Here is a 21,984-nt window from a genome sequence, read left to right on the forward strand (position 1 = left end):
TTCATAGTTTTGATGTCTTCACTATTATTCTATAATGTAAAAAATATTAAAAATAAAGAAAAACCATTGAATGAGTAAGTGTGTCCAAACTTATGACTGGTACTATATATATATGTATGTGTGTGTGTGTGTGTGTGTGTGTGTGTGTGTGTGTGTGTGTGTGTGTGTGTGTGTGTATATATATATATATATATACACACACACACAAAAAACACATATATGGGGGATTGGAAATTATGCAGACAATTACATTGATGAAAGCTACAATCTATCTGCAATATTAAAGCTGATCTACCCCCTAAAATAAAAATATATAAAATAAAGGTATAATTAAGCAATAAGGCCCGAGGCCCGACACAGCCCATAGCCGTGGTATTTTGACCATATACCACAAGCCCCCGAGGTGCCTTATTCTATTATAAACTGGTTACCAACGTAATTAGAGCAGTAAAAATAAATGTTTTGTCGTACCTGATGTATACGGTCTGATATACCACGGCTATCAGCCAATCAGCATTCAGGACTCGAACCACCCAATTTATAATGACACATATACACACACATATTACTGAACTTTCTCTTTTTCTCACACTCACACACGCACACACACACAGAAATACCCACTCACCTGAGTGGCCCACAGGTAGTCAAGGCGTAGTTTGAGGTCCAGTTGTCGGCAGTGTAGAGCCAGAGCTACAGCAAACAACAGGAAACCCAGCCCAGGATTATACCCCCGAGGGTGGAGCAAACCTCCCCTACACACACACACACAGCGTTAAAACACACACACTTACCAAACTTACCAACAAACCTCACCCCCTTGTTCCTTCACCCCCCTTACCCCACAGCGATACGGTACCCGCTGGTTTCCGTGGTGACAGTGTAGAGGACAGAGAGCAGGACTAGCAGGAGGATCTTGGGTAACGAGGAGACACGGAGGTAAGGGACGACGGTGAGAGTTCCGGCCACGCAGGAGAGGAGAGCGTAGGGAACGCTCGGCCACACCCCCTCAGCTACCGTCCCATTCACTGGCCCCGGCCCTGGCCCGCCCGGCGTATCCATGAAAACAGTCTCCTCAGAGCTGCTGCTGGAGTTAGCTCTGATCATCCAGACCCAGGGTAAGCAGCTCACCTGGAGGAGGTAGGGGGGGAAGCGGTGAGGGGGTTGGGGGGCAGGTATAAAGAGAGAGGGAGAGGTTATGAGGGGGGAGGAGCTCATGCATATCTGTCTAATAGCTTACCTGAGTTTTAAAGCATGCCCAAGAGCTGCCAGATTTTAAACGTACATGATGACATCGAAACTCACACACTTACCACACAGGCTTGGGTGACAGAGTAGGTCAGCAAGACTAGAAACACACAGAGCACTGTTCAGATCTTAATGGTGAGACACCCTGGAAAACACTAAAGCGAGGGAAGGAAGAGAGAGAGAGAGAGAGATAGAGAGAGCGATAGAGAGAGGAGTATAATTACCAGTTCATCTCAATGATAGTTGCATACTTTAATATCTGAGGAGTGGAAAAGAGAAATGACTCTGTGAGAGGTGAAAAATTACTCAAGCACTATATTGGAGGGGGATGGGCAGTAAGTCCACTCTGCAGGCACTACACTCTTATATAGGAGGAGAGGTACACTATTCCCTATTTAGTGCACTACTTTTGAGCAGGGCCTATAGGGAATCGAGTGCAATTTGGGACATATAGACTAGCACTAGACTCAGTAGACTAGCACACACTTCCCTACCTGAACACTTGTGATGTACAGATACATCACACAGACCACATGGAAGCACACACACAGCACCAGCACCAGCAGCACCAACAGTCCCCTAGAGACAGAGAGACAGAGAGAGACAGACAGAGAGAGAGAGACAGAGAGAGAGAGAGAGACAGAGAGAGACAGAGAGAGAGAGAGAGAGAGAGAGAGACGGACGGACGGACGGACAAATAAATAATATTATTTAAAACCAAAATATATTGTGAATGAGTGTGCTTGTATGAGTTTATGATATGAAGTTTATATATACTGTAAGTGCATAGTAACTTATCATCATACTTTCTGTGTCTCATTCATTTCTGTTTCCTTGTGTGTGTGCGTGCGCGTGTGTGTGTGTGTGTGTATGTACGTACTGTGGCATCATCAGAAGATGGATAAGGCCAAAGAGAGCAGCGAGGATCAGAGAGACAATCACCGCACTGATGAAGTTACCATCATACTCCTGGTTATACTGGAGAGAGAAAGAGTGAGAGACGGAGAGACAGAGCGAGAGAGAAGAGGGACAGAAATAGTAGAGCAGTGATCACTGACATGTAATTCAGTAGCCCTTTACACTCCCGCCCGTATACGGGTTGAAAATGCCAGATTTGGTCAATGATAAGCACATACATTGGAACGCAGTGGCTCTACAGTAACATGCTATACATAACGTCAGGGCCCAGGGTCTCCGCTTTACAGCGCTCGTTGAGATTTAACTGACAGACGCTTTAAACGTGAGCACCACAAGCAAAGAGAAGATGCTCCAATCCCTCTCTAATTGGGCTACTTTCGCAAATGTTCTGAGCGATGCAGTAAACCAAGAGGTGTCGGTGTGTTCTGAAAGATGAAACATTGAAGATTATAGTAAATACCACGTTGATGTCGCGCAAGCAAAACCACACACACCCGCGTCCATTTCCATATCATAAAACTCAACGTTTATGATCGCTACGTTGGATGTACAGTTACGAGGATGACATGGCGTCATACCCTGAGTTGTTTGAACAGAATGAGCCTATGTTTGTCATACTGTGAACAGAATGAGCCTGTGGAACAGGCAACTGAACGCACTCATGGCTCCATTCTATGCGCACCAACATGAGGTGCCTTGTGAAAGCCTGACACTGTAAGATCCTATTTTCAAATGGACCATTTTTGGATTGCGTAAACAACAACAGTAATTGTGTGATGGTGGGCATGCAGGGCTGTGTTCCAAATAAAATCCACAGTGCAATGTTTGAATTGAATCTTGTGTCAGGGGAACTGTTGCGTCCTCACCTCTGGTCTGATATATTCCCCGGAATCTCTACAGTGTTCCGTTTTAATTGCTACCACGGTAATGCATATGCTTCTCAAACATTTAAATTTGGACCTAAAATACCCTCCCACCAGGGTTGTGCTCAATTCAGAATTTTGGAATTGACGCCCATTCAACTCTGAAATTCAAATTGAATTGGCCACAACCTACAAGACGGATAATTTGAATTGATTTGAGTTTGAGTGAGAGGAAGTAGAATTTTATTCAGTGCAATTCAAATAAATGTCACTCAGTCATAGAACATGAGAGTTTAATTGAATCTCTATGTATATCCTTTTCTCTGGAAACAATGTTCATATGCTCTTTTAACCTGTCACGCCCTGACCTGAGAGAGCCTTTTTTATGTCTCTATTTAGGTTTGGTCAGGGTGTGATTTGGGTGGGCATTCTATGTCCTTTTTTCTATGCTTTGTATTTCTTTGTTTTGGCCTGGTATGGCTCTCAATCAGGGACAGCTGTACATCGTTGTCGCTGATTGGGAGTCATACTTAGGCAGCCTGTTTTCCTTTGGGGTTTGTGGGTAGTTCATTTCTGTTTAGTGTTTTGCACCTGACAGAACTGTTTGGCTGTCGGTTTCTTATTTTTTTTGTTTAAAGTGTTCTATCTTTAATAAAATAATGATGAGCACTAACCACGCTGCGCCTTGGTCTACTCTCTTCAAAGACGGCCGTTACATAACCTTAGTGCTTAGAATAGCCAATTATATTTCCACCAACCATTTCATTGGTTTGGCTTCTTTTTGAAGGGTCAACTTCAGGGTTAAAATAATGCATTCTTGGAAATAAAGTAACTTAGAATATTCACATACAGGTACAATTTCTTTACAATACGTATATTTGTATAGACTACACCTAATATAGAATAGAAGAGACATTTAAATTTCATTGAATTTCACTGAATGAAATTATATTTCCTTTCATTCAAATTGCAATTATGTATCCTGTTTACTATTTCAATTCAAATTCAAGAATTTAATTGGAATTTATGAAGCATTCTCAATTCAACCCTGCTTCCCACACATACACACACAAACGCACAGACAAGCACGTAGGCACAGTTGTTCTGTGCTCGGTGTCTTTGTGTCCACGCACACAAAGCCATCTGGCGAGTGCATGTGGCTCAGACGCTCCCAAATCATTAGCAGCACCCCCTCCTGAGAGGGTGGGTGGATCCCTTAAACCTCCACAATCACAGACAACAGGCATGGGAAAGACAGAGGAGAAAGGAAGAGAGAGAGAGAGAGAGAGAGAGATACCAGATACAAATTAGGATCTGACAAAAAATACTTGAATGAGTTATTTAACCCATTGCCCTTTATGGTTGTGAGGTCTGGGGTCCACTCACCAACCAAGCACTCACAAAATGGGACAAAATCCAATTCTGCTAAAATATCCTCAGTGTACAATGTAAAACACCAAATAATGCATGCAGAGCAGAATTAGGCTGATACCCGCTAATTATTAAAATCCAGAAAATAGCCATTCAATTCTACAACCACCTAAAAGGAAGCAATTCCCAAACTTTCCATAACATAGCCATCACCTACAGAGGTTAACCTGGAGAAGAGTCCACAAAGCAAGCTGGTCCTGGGGCTCTGTTCACAAACACAAACAGAGCACCAGGACAGCAACACAATTAGACCCAAGCAAATCATGAGAAAACAAAAAGATATTTACTTGACACTTTGGAAAGAATGAACCAAACAACAGAGCAAACTAGAATAGAGAGTACACAGTGGCAGAATACCTGACCACTATGACTGGCCCAAAATTAAGCAAAGCTTTAACTATGTACAGACTCAGTGAACATGGCCTTGCTATTGAGAGAGGCCACGGTAGGCTGACCTGGCTCTCAAAAGAAGACAGGCTATGTGCACACTGCCCACAAGATGAGGTGGAAACTGAGCTGACTTCCTGCCAAATGTATGTCCATATTAGAGACACATATTTCCCTCAGATTACATTGACCCACATAGAATAAAAAAACGAATCCAATTTTGATAAACTCCTATATCTATTGGTTGCCATTACAGCGTGCCATTACAGCAGAAGGATTTGTGACCAGTTACCACAAGAAAAGGGCAACCAGTGAAGAACAAACACTATTGTAAATACAACCCATATTTATGTTTATTTATTTTCCCTTTTGTACTTTAACTATTTGCACATGCGGAGACAGATTCTCGCCACGCCACCTGGTAGGAGCGACATGTCAGGTAGGACGCAATCCAAGCGTGGGCCGCGCCGGAGATGCCCAACTCGGAGAGGGTGGAGAGGAGGATCTGATGGTTCACAGTATCAAAGGCAGCAGATAGGTCTAGAAGGATGAGAGCAGAGGAAAGAGAGTTAGCTTTAGCAGTGCGGAGAGCCTCCGTGACACAGAGAAGAGCAGTCTCAGTTGAATGCCCAGTCTTGAAACCTGACTGATTAGGATCAAGAAGGTCATTCTGAGAGAGATAGCAGGAGAGCTGGCCAAGGACGGCACGTTCAAGAGTTTTGGAGAGAAAAGAAAGAAGGGATACTGGTCTGTAGTTGTTGACATCGGAGGGATCGAGTGTAGGTTTTTTCAGAAGGGGTGCAACTCTCGCTCTCTTGAAGACGGAAGGGACGTAGCCAGCGGTCAAGGATGAGTTGATGAGCGAGGTGAGGTAGGGGAGAAGGTCTCCGGAAATGGTCTGGAGAAGAGAGGAAGGGATAGGGTCAAGTGGGCAGGTTGTTGGGCGGCCGGCCGTCACAAGACGCGAGATTTCATCTGGAGAGAGAGGGGAGAAAGAGGTCAAAGCACAGGGTAGGGCAGTGTGAGCAGGACCAGCGGTGTCGTTTGACTTAGCAAACGAGGATCGGATATCGTCAACCTTCTTTTCAAAATGGTTGACGAAGTCATCCGCAGAGAGGGAGGAGGGGGGGGAGGGGGAGGAGGATTCAGGAGGGAGGAGAAGGTAGCAAAGAGCTTCCTAGGGTTAGAGGCAGATGCTTGGAATTTAGAGTGGTAGAAAGTGGCTTTAGCAGCAGAGACAGAAGAGAAGAATGTAGAGAGGAGGGAGTGAAAGGATGCCAGGTCCGCAGGGAGGCGAGTTTTCCTCCATTTCCGCTCGGCTGCCCGGAGCCCTGTTCTGTGAGCTCGCAGTGAGTCGTCGAGCCACGGAGCAGGAGGGGAGGACCGAGCCGGCCTGGAGGATAGGGGACAGAGAAAATCAAAGGATGCAGAAAGGGAGGAGAGGAGGGTTGAGGAGGCAGAATCAGGAGATAGGTTGGAGAAGGTTTGAGCAGAGGGAAGAGATGATAGGATGGAAGAGGAGAGAGTAGCGGGAGAGAGAGAGCGAAGGTTGGGACGGCGCAATACCATCCGAGTAGGGGCAGAGTGAGAAGTGTTGGATGAGAGCGAGAGGGAAAAGGATACAAGGTAGTGGTCGGAGACTTGGAGGGGAGTTGCAATGAGATTAGTGGAAGAACAGCATCTAGTAAAGATGAGGTCAAGCGTATTGCCTGCCTTGTGAGTAGGGGGGGAAGGTGAGAGGGTGAGGTCAAAAGAGGAGAGGAGTGGAAAGAAGGAGGCAGAGAGGAATGAGTCAAAGGTAGACGTGGGGAGGTTAAAGTCACCCAGAACTGTGAGAGGTGAGCCATCCTCAGGAAAGGAACTTATCAAGGCGTCAAGCTCATTGATGAACTCTCCAAGGGAACCTGGAGGGCGATAAATGATAAGGATGTTAAGCTTGAAAGGGCTGGTAACTGTGACAGCATGGAATTCAAATGAGGAGATAGACAGATGGGTCAGGGGAGAAAGAGAGAATGTCCACTTGGGAGAGATGAGGATTCCAGTGCCACCACCCCGCTGGCTCGATGCTCTAGGGGTATGCGAGAACACGTGGGCAGACGAGGAGAGAGCAGTAGGAGTAGCAGTGTTATCTGTGGTAATCCATGTTTCCGTCAGCGCCAGGAAGTCTAGGGACTGGAGGGTAGCATAGGCTGAGATGAACTCAGCCTTGTTGGCCGCAGACCGGCAGTTCCAGAGGCTGCCGGAGACCTGGAACCCCACGTGGGTCGTGCGCGCTGGGACCACCAGGTTAGAGTGGCAGCGGCCACGCGGTGTGAAGCGTTTGTATGGCCTGTGCAGAGGGGAGAGAACAGGGATAGACAGACACATAGTTGACAAGCTACAGAAGAGGCTACGCTAATGCAAAGGAGATTGGAATGACAAGTGGACTACACGTCTCGAATGTTCAGAAAGTTAAGCTTACGTTGCAAAAATCTTATTGACTAAAATGACGAAAATGATACAGTACTGCTGGCTGGTGGAGTAGGCTAGCTAGCAGTGGCTGCGTTGTTGACTTTGTTTGAACGTGTAGCTGGCTAGGTAACCTCGATAGTTTAAGTACTACATCTTGTCATGATACAAAAGCAACTTTGTAGTATGATAGCTAAGGTGCTAAGGTGATGGAGAAAATTCTGGCATTTGATTGCAAATATACAGACGGAGTCGAAAAGAGAACACACAGAAGGCTGTTGTACAAAACACCTGTCTCCGGATTACATCTTCAAACTAAGGGCAACCATGGCGTCCGTGACAGAGGGAGAAGTGTCCGTCCATGTATACATTTTCAGATATTACACGTTTCTAATTCTAATATTACACGTTTCTAATTTTGTCAGAAAGTCATTTTCATTTCAATTTAAAGCGTACTGTTAGCTAGCTAGCTCACATTAACTGGCTGGCTCGCTAGCTAACGTTTCGTGTATGATCTGTGTAGTAATATTATTCATATCTCAGAGCTATTTACATTGCTAGTTATAGCCTAATGCTATATCAGAGTAGATAGCCAGAGCGAATTTACCAGCTATGTCTATTGACAGTTGTCTCAGTGACATCATAAACATTCTATTGGAATGGTTACTTACATAGTGGAGTCTTTTGTTTAGACATGTAGCTAGCTAGCTAAACGATGAACCATAATACTAACTCGTAACATTACTAGCCCGCATGAATCTGCAGGTAGCTAACCAACCAGGTTCAATGTTATAGCTAACATTAGGCTATAACTAGCAATGCAAACGGCTCTGAGATATGAATAATATTACTACACAGATCATACACATAACGTTAGCTAGCTAGCTAACAGTACACTTTAACTTTAAATGAAAATAACTTTCTGACAAAATTAGAAACGTGTAATATCTGAAAATGTAGCTAGCTAGAATCTTTTACCCGTACACATGGACCCCCCCCCCCCCCTTCTGTCACGGATGCCATGGTTGCCCTTAGTTTGAAGATGTAATCTGGACAGGTGTTTATACAACAGCTTTCTGCGTGTACTCTTTTCAACTCCGTCTACATATTTGCAATCAAATGCCAGAATTTTCCCCATCTCCTTACCTATCATACTCGAATTCCACTGATTTCAAATCTCGGTCCCCCAGAAAGTGGAGAGCAACACTTATGGAGTTCTACTACGCGATATATTTCAAAAAAGCTGGGTTAGAAAGGATTACCTACACACACTGACCAGCTCATATTATAGACAAAAGTGTGCTACATGGCAGACCAATCCAAATCTCTCGGCATGTCCAGCCCACTCATTATCTCAGCCAATCATGGCTAGCGGGAAGGTTGCTGACTTTTTCCATGGCTAAACCAACTAGTCTCTTAATTTAACAATTGTATTCATATTTACAGATGGCATACTGTACAAGTTTGTTGTCAAGGCACATGAAAGTTCGCGTTCCAGAAGATATTTCTGCCAAAAAACGCATTTTGATTTAAAAAAAAAAGTTTACATTAAATGGCGCTCCTGTGAAGTAGTGATGCGCGACATATGCCTACTTTCCTGAAACGAGTCACATATGTGCATTAGAAGAAGGCTGGTGGGAGGAACTATAGGAGAACAGGCTCATTGTTTTTTATTCTTTATTTAACCTTTATTTAACTAGGCAATCCGTTAAGAACAAATTCTTATTTACAATGACGGCCTACACCGACCAAACCTGGGCCAATTGTGAGCCGCCCTATGGGACTCCCAATCACGGCCGGTTGTGATACTTTGGAATGGAATCAAACATGTAGTTTCCATATGTTTGATGCCGTTCCATATATTCCATTCCAGCCATGAGCCAGTCCTCCTATTGCTCGTCCCACCATCCTCATCTTATGTGCATGCGTGTGTGTAAGTATAAGTGCATGTGTGTGTGTGTGTGTATACGTGTGGGTATAACGTGTGTGTACTCTACTAACCCTGCGCTCCCTGTCTGTGTTCCTGTAGATGAGTGTAATGAAGTTGAGGTCGGTGGTCTGTGATTCTGTCTGGCGAGCCTCGATAAGCCGGCCGATGTAGCGGTTGACCCGTGTACCAGGGAGGTGCTGCACAGTGCTTGAGAGTGATGTCCGGCTACACACCTTCTCTGGTGTTGTCCGCAACACACGCCTCTGTCAGGGTCCAGGGACAGGGAACAAGGTGTTAATATTAGGACAGTATCAGTCACAATGACTTGAACCCCAACCACAGAAGAACCTGGAAGTTGCCATTCCACCTTTATACAAATGGTCATTCCAAGCTTATAAAGTTCTTATAGCCCCTACAGCTTCCAAGTTTGGTCGCAAACAGTTATTATCAGAAGAAATAATGAAGCATGATATACAGGAATCATATCAACTTTATTGGTAAGAATAGAATTCCCTTCAATTGATAAACCTATGAGAATGTGTGAGCTGTAGCCTACAGCAACAGGCAGCTAGTAGTCTAGCTAGCACAGCTAATGGTGTCATTGTGTTATTAGGGGTTCAAGAAGTGAAGCTGGTGAAATCCTATTATGTTTTTTCAGGTTCATTACGCGTCCACCAGCAAATCTGGTGAAGCCCTATTGTATTGTTATTATTATGTTCCTTTTTCTGCCGTTTTGCAGAAAAACATCAAATTCCTGTGAGATGAAAAGCCCCAGGACGATGCAACTGTTTGACTCAGTCTGATGAAACTTGGCACACATGCTCAGGAGTATGAGGCTAGCTGTGTAAAGTATGGTTCAGTTCGGCACAAGGTGGCACTGTTTTACAGGAAAAACATTTAATTCAAGCTCATTTGCTTATTGTGGCCATATTGTTTGAGCAAGAGTCTCGAAGTTCTGATATTTGGTAAGTGTGGGAAGGAGTACAGAAATAGCTCATCATAGGGTGATGTGCCCAATTTGTTCTAATGGTGGCACAGTGGTATCACAGCTTGAACCCTGGCATTGCTGCTTGCATCTATATTTAGATTATACACTGGGTGGTTCGAGCCCTGAATGATGATTGGCTGACAGCCATGGTATATCAGACCGTGTACCACAGGTATGACAAAACATTTATTTTTACTGCTCTAATTACGTTGGTAACCAGTTTATAATAGCAAAAAGGAACCTTGGGGGTTTGTGATATATGGCCAGCATACCACGGCTAAGGGCTGTGTCCAGGCACTCTGAGTTGTGTCGTGCATTTGACCAGATCTTAGCCATGGTATATTGGCAATATGCCACACCTCCTTGGGCTTCATTGCTGAATTAGAGATCTATCAGAGTAGCTCATTGATAGCATCAGGTGTTGTAACACTAGCACCATCAGCATTGTTACCACAACATAATACTAGGGCTTGCCATGACATAATGTAATAATGCTAGCAATAGCTGTGAGTAGAACAATGTAATATGTACAATTGGGGCTATACAATTCTAGCAGTAGCAGTAATGCTGTTGGTGTCATAATGCCAACAGTAGCTGTAATGCTGTTGGTGTCATAATGCTAGCAATAGCAGTAATGCTGCTGGTGTCATAATTCTAGCAGTAGCAGTAATACTGTTGGTGTCATAATGCTAGCAGTAGCAGTAAAGCTGTTGGTGTCATAATGCTAGCAATGGCAGTAATGCTCTTGGTGTCATAATGCTAGTAGTAGCAGTAATACTGTTGGTGTCATAATTCTAGCAGTAGTAGTAATGCTCTTGGTGTCATAATGCTAGTAGTAGCAGTAATACTGTTGGTGTCATAATGCTAGCAGTAGCAGTAATACTGTTGGTGTCATAATGCTAGTAGTAGCAGTCATACTGTTGGTATCATAATGCTAGCAGTTCTATTTTCGGCTGGCGTTAAGCTAGAGCAATTGTGAAACGCTTGCTCGTTTGCAATTTCAACCTGTTAAAGCTCGCGCTGGAGGGGTTATTTAAGACCAACCGAAAGCAGGTCTGAACAGTAACGTGGTTGGTCATGGCATGGATTTTGACAACGGAAGCGCAGCCTATCCAGCTGTGATGCACAGTGCCCATGTGCAGAAGAGAGATGTGATTTTTGTGCCCGTAAACCTTGTATTTAAAACATAAAAAGCATTGTTAAATACGGTTTTGCATTATTCACAATTCACATAGGCTCCATTTCCAAAGAGCACCTTTTGTCCTGTTACAATAGACTCGCTCCTCCAAACATAGGCTATTACATTTTTCGGTATAACGCCATATCAACAGTAGGCCCAGGCTATATCTTTCCAATTGAGAATGTGCCTCACACATACAATACAATTTACGGGGGCCTAGTATTTTTTATATGAGAAGAAGTGTGATACGTAAATGCCTATTCTCATTGAAGCCAAATACAACAATGTTGACTGTCAGCACTCCAAACATATTGAGCAAACACTGGATGTTTTTTTTATATTTACATTTTTTACTGTTGCCTATGCTATTTAATAAACTGTAGTATCATTCCACCATGGACTAGGACAATAATATCCTGTGCCCCTAGCCATTTTGGAAAAGACCATCAATAACCTACAGAACTTGAGAAACACATGCCGTATTAAGCCATGGAACGCCTTGATTGGCCCTTTCGCTCCACCGCCAGCTATTGCGCTCATAATAATGGCTGTGAAAATATCAAAAATATTCCTGACACACCCCTGGACCTACAGTATAGTGCCACCACCATCGCTTAGATTTACCATTGCGATTTGTTTGTTCAAAAATAAGCCCTTGGTGTCCTAATGCTAGCAGTAGCAGTATTGCTGTTGGTGTCATAATGCTAGCAGGTAGCAGTGTAACGTGACGACAGAGTCATAACGTGACAGAGTCATAACGTTAGACCAACCCCTGACAGTTATAAGAGGATTACACAGTTGCAGGGCTATTCCTGACAGAGAAATGCCTCCAAACACACACCAATGATAGTCACAGTGTTTCACACACACACGCACACACACGCACGCACACAAACCCACCCTATAATATAGCAGTTTGTTTTGGTGTTAGAGTTGTCAATTATATCTGTTTGTTGGTTTTAACCAAGTTTCTATAACTGATCATGTGAATGAAATGTGTGTGTACAGGGAGGTTTATAGGAGTGATTCAGATCGTGTGTGTGTAAGTGCCTGTGTTTAGGATTAGGAAACCAAGCAGGATTTCAGCGCTGGAAATAAAAACCCATTAAAACCCCATATTATTTTCCAGAAATATGAATAGACGCACACCACCCGCACATTAACAGCAACACACATACCTTGTCGTCATCCTCGCAGGTCATGACGTTAGAGAAGGGGATCTCAGCCTTGAACATCTTCCTACAGTGCATGAGCTGAACCAGCAGGTTGCACACTGTCTTAAACTTCACCCTCTTAGCTGGCTTGATGTCCGACAGGATCAACCCTGGGAAGATCTGAGGAGAGAAGGGAGAAAGAGGGAGAGAGAGGGAGAGGGGAGAGCGTGACATATGGGGGAGGAGAGAGAGGGAGAGCGTGATAGATGGGGGAGGAGAGAGAGGGAGGGAGGGGAGAGGGGGAGAGGGAGAAGAGTTAAAAGTTCCAGAGAAAGATCAACTTCAGCCTTTGTAACATTAACTCTATAAAATGGTGGACTAACTTGTAGTGTTATGTGTGAGGAAGAGAGGAAAATGATCGGTCCTAAGACTATCAGTCCTAAGACTTCCTGAGGGGAAGAAAAGATGAGGTTGAGGCTTAAAGGAAAGGTTCACCCATTTTGAATGTTATATTGTTTTTTTGTGCATCTCTGAGTGATGTTCTATTGATTCCCTGGGTCATTTCAGGTTTTCATATGTATCTGAGTTATTGGCAGAAATCCAGCCGGTATTACGTAGCACCGTGATAAAGCCGCTCTCACTACACTTGAAGTTAATAGGGATACGACTTTTAGATCGTGAAAACGTCTATCATACATGTCAGATTTCAATACTGGCCGATGTCATAACTCGGGAGGATGTCTTCTCTCGAATGAGCCATTGATCATATATTTGTGATATTCCTACCTCAAGAAATGTGTAATTTAACGGAATGTCTAGCACATTTTTCCTATTTTTTGCCTCTTTAGTCCAGGGTGCATTGCATGGTGGTTGCCAGAGATATTATAGACAGCAGATAGGAATCCAATGAATGAAGGAACGTATAACGCCCCACCCAGCAGACTGTCGACCAATCGCGTTCATGTTGTCATGCTGCGTCACACGGTTGCTAAGCTAAATGTCACACAATCCCTTCTCAAAGTCAGTGTATAATGTCAACAAATGTGCCTATTTTCTTCGAAAGTATGTAATGTCATGATTCCAAAGCTATACGATAATACAGAAAGCAAGTTAATTATCTTACATCTCGGAAAAATGTTGTAATGTTGTACTTCTTGTTGATGAAATTCGTGCTAATGTTGGGTTTTTGAGCTAGCACCCAAAAGACTCTCATTCACTACTTGAAGGAGAGCGCTGCTTGTCCCACTATCGCATAGAATCAACCGCGTGGCCCATTGATGTAGCATGGGCAATGTTTCCCATCTCCTCAAAAGTATATCTGCCGTTGCGAATGTTAGACTCCTCTCTGTGAGGCACATTGATCTGCAGGTTGAACATGGTGAGACTGTACTCCTAAGTTCATAGTGCAGTTTGTTTAGGCGATTTTACAGGTAACTAGCTACGTTACATGTTGATATTGTCTTTGTTATTATTGTGTGTAGCTATGTTTTCTAGCTAGCTAGCTAACCAAACCATAGAGAGAGCATTGCATTGTGGATTTTGTAGTAGACTTGAGCTGCAACGATTTTCCATGTTGCTACCAACATTATTATGACGCCAAAATGAAACATTGTAACACTGTGAATTAAAGTGTGTGTGACAATCCTATCTTTGTGAGGACTATAACAATTTCACCCACTACTATAAACGTGTGTGTGTGTGTGTGTGTGTGTGCGTGAGTGAGCAAGAGAGCATGTGTGTGTGTGTGCATGCTCTGATCCACATGTATGGAGCATTACTGGAACTGGGAGACAATGATCCATATGGTAGTTCCTCACAACTTAACACTCTGTAGAGCACTTCATAGGATGAATCATTCAGCGGATGCATTCAGTGCAATCATGCCTGAACTCCGGAGGTTAATCCTATACTGACTAAAATAGGTTACATGGAATAATGCAAATGAAGAAGTTGAAGATGACTAATCGCGGCAACGCAGAACCAAATCGCACGAGCGCTGGCCAGCTACTGGATTAGGTTCTGGGTGGAGCACAGGAAGATAATGGACTAGTGCGAATAGCAGAACCAGGGCAGATATGCACCCTGTTCAAAAGTAGTGCAATATAAAAGGGAATAGGGTAGCGCATTTGGGATGCGGGCACTGTGTGTCACTATTTACGTTAAAGGGGCTGTCAGCAGTTGCTACATCCATTTTTCAGACTTATAAATGTATTATACTGTATGTACCTATAGTTACAAATATAATTGTAATATCATGGATGGCCAGTCCTTGCATCCATAGCGCTGTCTATGAATTTGAAAGTCATTACATTTCTTCAGCCCCATCCTGCCCATCCCTTAGCTTTTTACCAAAACAGTGGCGGGGAAAAACGCTTTGCTTTTGTTTCAGCTGCTGATTGGCCCTTTAAGTCTGTGGTAGGGTACAATAAAAGATTGTTGTAGCTGTGTGTTTGTGTATATTAGGTTATTATACTGTGTGTGTGTGTAGTTGTGTACCTTGCGTCTGTGGGAGGCTACTATGAAGAAGGTCTCGATGTGGTGTTTCTCTAAGAAGGCATGTCTCTCATGGCCAAAGCCTGGCTCCACCTCATAGTCTCCATTCAAACACTCCAGAGTAGTCCTGGTTATATGGACTTTACTGAGGAGGGAGGGAGGGAGGGAGAGGAGGAAGGGGAAGAGAAAAGCGAGAGAGAGAGTGAAAGAGACATGTAATTCATTAAAGGAGAATTGGAATCTGTTTTACATCCCTTGCAGGGTTGAGATAGATTTTTTGATCATTCATTGAATTTCAGTTAATCTACTGAGCTCACTTAGATTGTAATGAAATTGATCCCTACCTCCTGCCCTCTTTTCTCATTTGTTGGTTCTTGTTTACTTAAATCAACATTTGTGCTGATTTTTTTATTTGTTTTTTCAATAATTGAAAGCAGTAACTCCTCTTTACAGTGCATTCGGAAAGTATTCAGACCCCTTGACTTTTTCCACAGTTTGTTACGTTACAGCCTTATTCTAAAATTGATTAAATTGTTCTTTTTCCAAATCAATTTACACACAAAGTGTATAGATTGATGAGGATTTTTTTTAAATCCATTTTAGAATAAGGCTGTAACGTAACAAAATGTGGAAAAAGGGAAGGCGTCTGAATACTTTACGAATGCACAGTATGCTTTGTCATTATGGGATATTGTGTGTAGATTGATGAAGGGAAAAAAAGCAATTTAATCAATTTTAGAATAAGGCTGTATCCTAACAAAATGTGGAAAAAGGGTCTGAATACTTTCCAAAGACACTGTATGGGCTCTTCATGGGCTCCCTATGAAAAGTAGTGCACTATAAAGGGAATAGGGTGTCATTAAGGACTGGACCATAGTCTTCAGTAGTCATACATACCCAGGCAGTCCTCCTGCCTCCATCACGTTGGCCAGAGTGACATCATTGGACCAGACATCATACTGCCACTTCCTGAGTCCCAGTACCCCACAGAGCACCCGTCCCGTGTGCAGACCCACACGCATGTTCAGATCCACCTCCGTAGCCTCCACCACAGACCTAGGAAGAGACAGGGAGATAGAGAGATGAGTGTGTATGTGTGCGTGTGTGTGCGTGTGCAGTCCCTGTCTTAGTGATATGGCTCCTACAGCACAGGAAGAGAAAGAGCTAGAGTGAGCGAGACAGTGAGATTGTATGTATGTGTGCATGTGTGTGTGCATGCATGCGTTCATGTGTGTGTGTGCAGTCTTAGCGGTGTGGTTTGAGGAGACAAAGTGGGACAATTTCCACCACATCAGTATGCAGAGCCCCCAGAGACAGAAAACAGGGAGAAGTGAAAAGGGAGAGGGGGGGGTGAGAGACAGAGAGCGAGAAAGAGAGATAATGAGATAGAGAGCGAGAGGTCTATCCATCAGTCTGAGAGAGGGCTGTCACACAGAGGGAGAAGAGGACTGTGTATGAGCGAGGGAGGAGAGGAGTGGGTATGAATGAGAGATCTAAGAGAGAGGGAGGGAGGAGAGGAGTGTGTATGATCAAGGGATGTAAAAGGGGGAGGAGAGGAGTGTGTATGGCAGCACCTGTCCTGGGTGATAAGGAGCTCCAGCAGCGACATCCAATCCGTTAAACAGAAAGACAGGAAAAGAACATGACAGAAGAGAGCCTGCTCAGCTCCTTGCTCTGGAAGATGGGATCAACACTGAGGTGTGTGATTCTGCGTGCATGTGAGCGCGTATGTGTGTGGTCAGTGTTCAGTGCAGACTCACGTGATAGTGTCGATCATGTCCAGGCCCATCTCCACACAGCAGTGTGCATGGTCTGCGTTGGATTGGGTCAGACCTGACACACAGTAGTAACAGTCCCCCAGGATCTTTATACGCCTACAGTGGTTCTCCTAGAGAGAGAGGGGATAGAAGAGTGGGGGAGAGGGTGGGGGGGAGGGGGGCAGAGAGGGGGTGCAAGAGGGAGAGGAGAGAAGGGGGGGTGAAAACAAAATGGAGAGGAAGAGAGAGGACATTTCATATTTGCCAATGCAGTTTTATCCAATCAGCATTCAGGATTAGATCCACCCATTGTATAATTTGAATTAGTGTTCAGTTGAGTTTATCTTAGTCTGACACTGTAACCATTATTTTGTTAATTTGCTGGCTATATGAATCAGAATGTACTTTTTTGTAGCAAGGGTTATGGCAAACTGGAAATCAGGTTACAGGATTTGATTGAATGGGACCCAATCACTTCCACTGTGTGTCTAGAAATAATGACTACGACTTAATGTAAGAATGTAAAATATCAAAGAAGTGTGTGTGTGTCTGTGTACGTGTGTGTGTGTTTCAGGCCAACTCTAATTGCTCCGACATGCTCTTAAAGTAGAATCCCTCCCACACATTCTCACAGAGATGAGTTATTCGTCACAGAGCACAAACTCAACAGCATCAATAGCACGCACACACGCACACGCACACGCACACACACACACACACACACACACACACACACACACACACACACACACACACACACACCATTAGGGGCAATGGTGAGCACTAGTACCATCAAGTAGGCTTTAGGTTTGCTAAGGCAATGTGGACAGGGATGGCGCAAGCTCCAACTCCGAAGGTCGCATGTTCATCCCCAGTACTGTCCCAAACCTTAATCCTAAACTGCATTTTTGGGGGTTTTAACCCTTTTCGATTTACAGCCCCTGTCATCTTGTACACGGGTTGAAAATGGCAGACTTTGTCTTTGATAAGCACCTAAATTGGAACGTAGTAGCTGTACACTAACATGCTATACACGACATCAGAGCTCTGGCTATGCGCTTCACAGCGCTGTAGGGGTTTTGACTGACAGCCCTTATAAACTTGAGCACCACGCGCGACAAGAAGATACCCCCATCCCTCTCGCTAATGAGGATACATTTGCACATTTGTTGATGTCTGAGTAAGGGAAATGCTGTAATTCGAGAGGAGTCGATGTGTTCTGAAAGATGAGACGTTCAGGATAATAATAAATACCGCTTTGATGTCATACCAGCAAACCACACACCCGTGAGTCCAAATGTGCACTTCACATTTCCATATTTGAAAACTCATATAATTTACAGTATCAATGTTTATGACCGCTATGTTTGAGCCACAGTTACAAGGATGTCATGTGTTATACTCTGGGTTGTCCTGAACCGAATGAGCCTGTTTGTCGTATTGTGAAGAAAATTTGCAAGAAGGGCCTGTAAGAGATATTGCCATGGCTTTCAGAGAGTTTGGGCTGCCATGGCCAACCTGTCTGTAATGTTTAGCCATAGGATACTTGTCTTTAGCAGTCTTTATAGCTTAGGCATGTTCAGACACCCTGTCCTTGAGCCTTCTCGTAGTACGTCCTACGTAAAGCACACACATGGGCATTCCAGCCTGTACACCACATAGGTAGTGTTAGAGATGACAAATGATTGCACTTGATAGGTCCTAGGTCCACAGGAGTCCCTGATCGTACATCATTCCAAAAGTGTGCTGCTTTAAACCTGTTGGGGCTAGGGGGCAGTATTTTCACAGCCGGATAAAAAAACGTACTCGATTTAATCTGGTTACTACTCTTGCCCAGAAATGAGAATATGCATATAATTAGTAGATTTGGATAGAAAACACTCTAAAGTTTCTAAAACTGTTTGAATGGTGTCTGTGAGTATAACAGAACTCATATGGCAGGCCAAAACCTGAGAAGATTCCATACAGGAAGTGCCCTGTCTGACAATTTGTTGTCCTTCTGTTGCATCTCTATCGAAAATACAGCATATGTGATGTAACGTGACACTTTCTAAGGCTTCCATTGGCTCTCTAAAGCCACCAGAAAGTGGAATGGGGTGTCTGCTGTCTCTGGGCAAAGTACAGCAGCTCTGTTTGTAAGTGGTCAGCCTGGGGACAGTGAGACTGAGATGCGCATTCACGAGACTTCTCCATTTTTTTTCTTTCAGCCTTTGAATGAATACAACGTTGCCCGGTTGGAATATTATCGCTATTTTACGAGAAAAATAGCATAAAAATTGATTTTAAACAGCGTTTGACATGCTTCTAAGTACGGTAATGCACTCGCGCGTTACTCTTCGGATAGTGACCTGAACACATGAACAAAACGGAGGTATTTGGATATAACTATGGATTATTTGGAACCAAAACAACATTTGTTGTTGAAGTAGAAGTCCTGGGAGTGCATTCTGATGAAGAACAGCAAAGGTAATGTCATTTTTCTAATAGTAATTCTGAGTTAAGTGAGCCCCAAACTTGGTGGGTGTCAAATTAGCTAGCCTGTGATGGCCGAACGATGTACTCAGAATATTGCAAAATGTGCTTTCGCCGAAAAGCTATTTTAAAATCTGACACCGCGATTGCATAAAGGAGTTCTGTATCTATAATTCTTAAAATAATTGTTATGTATTTTGTCAACGTTTATCGTGAGTAATTTAGTAAATTCACCGGAAGTTTTTGGTGGGTATGCTAGTTCTGAACATCACATGCTAATGTAAAAAGCTGGTTTTTGATATAAATATGAACTTGATTGAACAAAACATGCATGTATAGTATAACATAATGTCCTAGGAGTGTCATCTGATGAAGATAATCAAAGGTTAGTGCTGCATTTAGCTGTGGTTTTGGTTTTTGTGACATATATGCTTGCTTTGAAAATGGCTGTGTGATTATTTTTGGCAGGGTACTCTCCTGACATAATCTAATGTTTTGCTTTCACTGTAAAGCCTTTTTGAAATCGGACAATGTGGTTAGATTAACGAGAGTCTTGTCTTTAAAATGGTGTAAAATAGTCATATGTTTGAGAAATTGAAGTTATAGCATTTTTGAGGTATTTGTATTTCACGCCACGCGATTCCACTGGCTGTTGACTAGGGTGGGACGCAAACGTCCCACCTAGCCCATAGAAGTTAACAGCCTCCACTCTTCTGGGAAGGCTTTCCACTAGATGTTGGAACATTGCTGCAGGGACTTGCTTCCATTCACCCACAAGATCATTAGTGAGGTCAGGGCGATTAGCCCTGGGCGATTAGCCCTGGCTGGCAGTCGGCGTTCCAATTCATCCCAAAGGTGTTCAATGGGGTTGAGGGCAGGGCTCTGTGCAGGCCAGTCAAGTTCTTCCACACCAATCTCGACAAAACATTAATGTATGGACCTCGCTTTGTGCATGGGGGCATTGTCATGCTGAAACTGGAAAGGGCCTTCTCCAAACTCTTGCCACAAAGTTGGAAGCACAGAATCGTCTGGAATGTCAATGTATGCTGTTGCGTGAAGATTTGCCTTCTCTGGAACTAAGGGCCCTAGCCTGAACCATTAAAAACAGCCCCAGACCATTATTATTCCTCCAATTTCCACAAGTGTATGTGGTTAACCATTCGGAATGAATGCCTAAACTTAACCTTCAAAATTTGACGTTTATGGATAGACATCGGACTCTGCAGTGAGACTAAAAGCTTGTTGTATAAACACGCAGATGCACGGTCACATTCACAAGAACACACACCTACTGTACACAAACCAAAAACAGAGACATACACACACAGGTAAACCAAAACCTTTCCAGAAAACACAAATAGGATTTCCAATTGGCAATAAAATATCATAAATCAGCACATCAGAGACACGTAAGGGTAGACACACAAAGCTTAACATGCAGGCACCCACCTTCTGACTGAAACACACACAACAAACACACTGTAACGGCTGCCGTAAAGAGGGGACCAAAGCGCAGCGTGGTGAGTGTTCATGATTTTTTTAATGCTGAGACCACTAGAACAAAGACACAAAAACAAAAGCCAACAGTTCTGTCAGGTCACATATAACAAAACAAGTACCCACAAAACACAGGTGGGAAAAGGCTGCCTAAGTATGATTCCTAATCAGAGACAACGATAGACAGCTGCCTCTGATTAGGAACCATACTCGGCCCAACACAAAGAAATACAAAACATAGAACGCCCACCCCACACCCTGACCTAACAACATAGAGAAATAAACCGTCTCTCTCAGGTCAGGGCGTGACACACACACACACACACACACACACACACACACACACACACACACACACACACACACACACACACACACATACACACAGGAGAGTGATGCATAGTAACTGCAGTGAGAGAGAGAGATGAGAGGAGAGCAGAGGAGAGGAAACTGGGAGGTCCAGTTTTGCGCTCACAGTAGCAGAAGGATTCTGACGTGGGAGGACATGAGAGATCACAACCTAGATCATTATCCCAGAGCAAGACAGAGAACCCAGTGTGTGTGTGACAGAGAGAGGAGAGAGACAGATAGAGAAAGAAATAAAGAAAGAAATGCTATGTGGACCTATAGCGTTACACAGAGTGCCCTGACCTTACTCTTAATCTCTTTATTTAATGATCTCCCTTTCTTTTATCCTCCGTTTAAAACCACTCCATTCCTTTCATCCTCCATTCTTTAAAGGACACGAGAGAGCCTTCTTTAAAGTCTCTCTCTCTCGCTCTCTCTCTCGTGAGAGGGATCATCCGATAAAAGAGTAAAGACAGTGAGAAAGAGGTGGGGAAAATGAAGGAGGCATGCTTATGTGTGTATATTTGCATATTGTATGTAGCTCAGTAAGCCTGTCTAGAGCAGTGGCCTGGTAAAGCAGATTAGTAGTGTGTGTGCTATCTACTGCCAGACTACTGTAATCATATTAATACTGCATGTGCCACGGATAAAAGCTCTCTCCCTCCCTCCACCCTACCAGCCACACACACGCACATTCACGCACATGCACGCACACACACAAACACACAACACTCTCCTACTTCACCTCACCAACCTGGGAGAGAAGCAGAAAGGTCTGGGCACAGGGTTGGGCCTGGGGCGACACACACACACACACACACACACACACACACACACACACACACACACACACAATATGAGGGAGGGACT

At 43.8% G+C, this 21,984-nt stretch overlaps 1 pseudogene; it reads right to left on the minus strand.

The window, feature by feature from the left end:
- The window catches only part of LOC115192279 (adenylate cyclase type 1-like), a 79,752-nt pseudogene that overhangs the window by 25,011 nt on the left and 32,757 nt on the right, over positions 1-21,984 (minus strand).

The sequence above is a fragment of the Salmo trutta genome, chromosome 4 (genome assembly GCF_901001165.1).
Source record: "Salmo trutta chromosome 4, fSalTru1.1, whole genome shotgun sequence".
NCBI lineage: Eukaryota > Metazoa > Chordata > Actinopteri > Salmoniformes > Salmonidae > Salmo > Salmo trutta.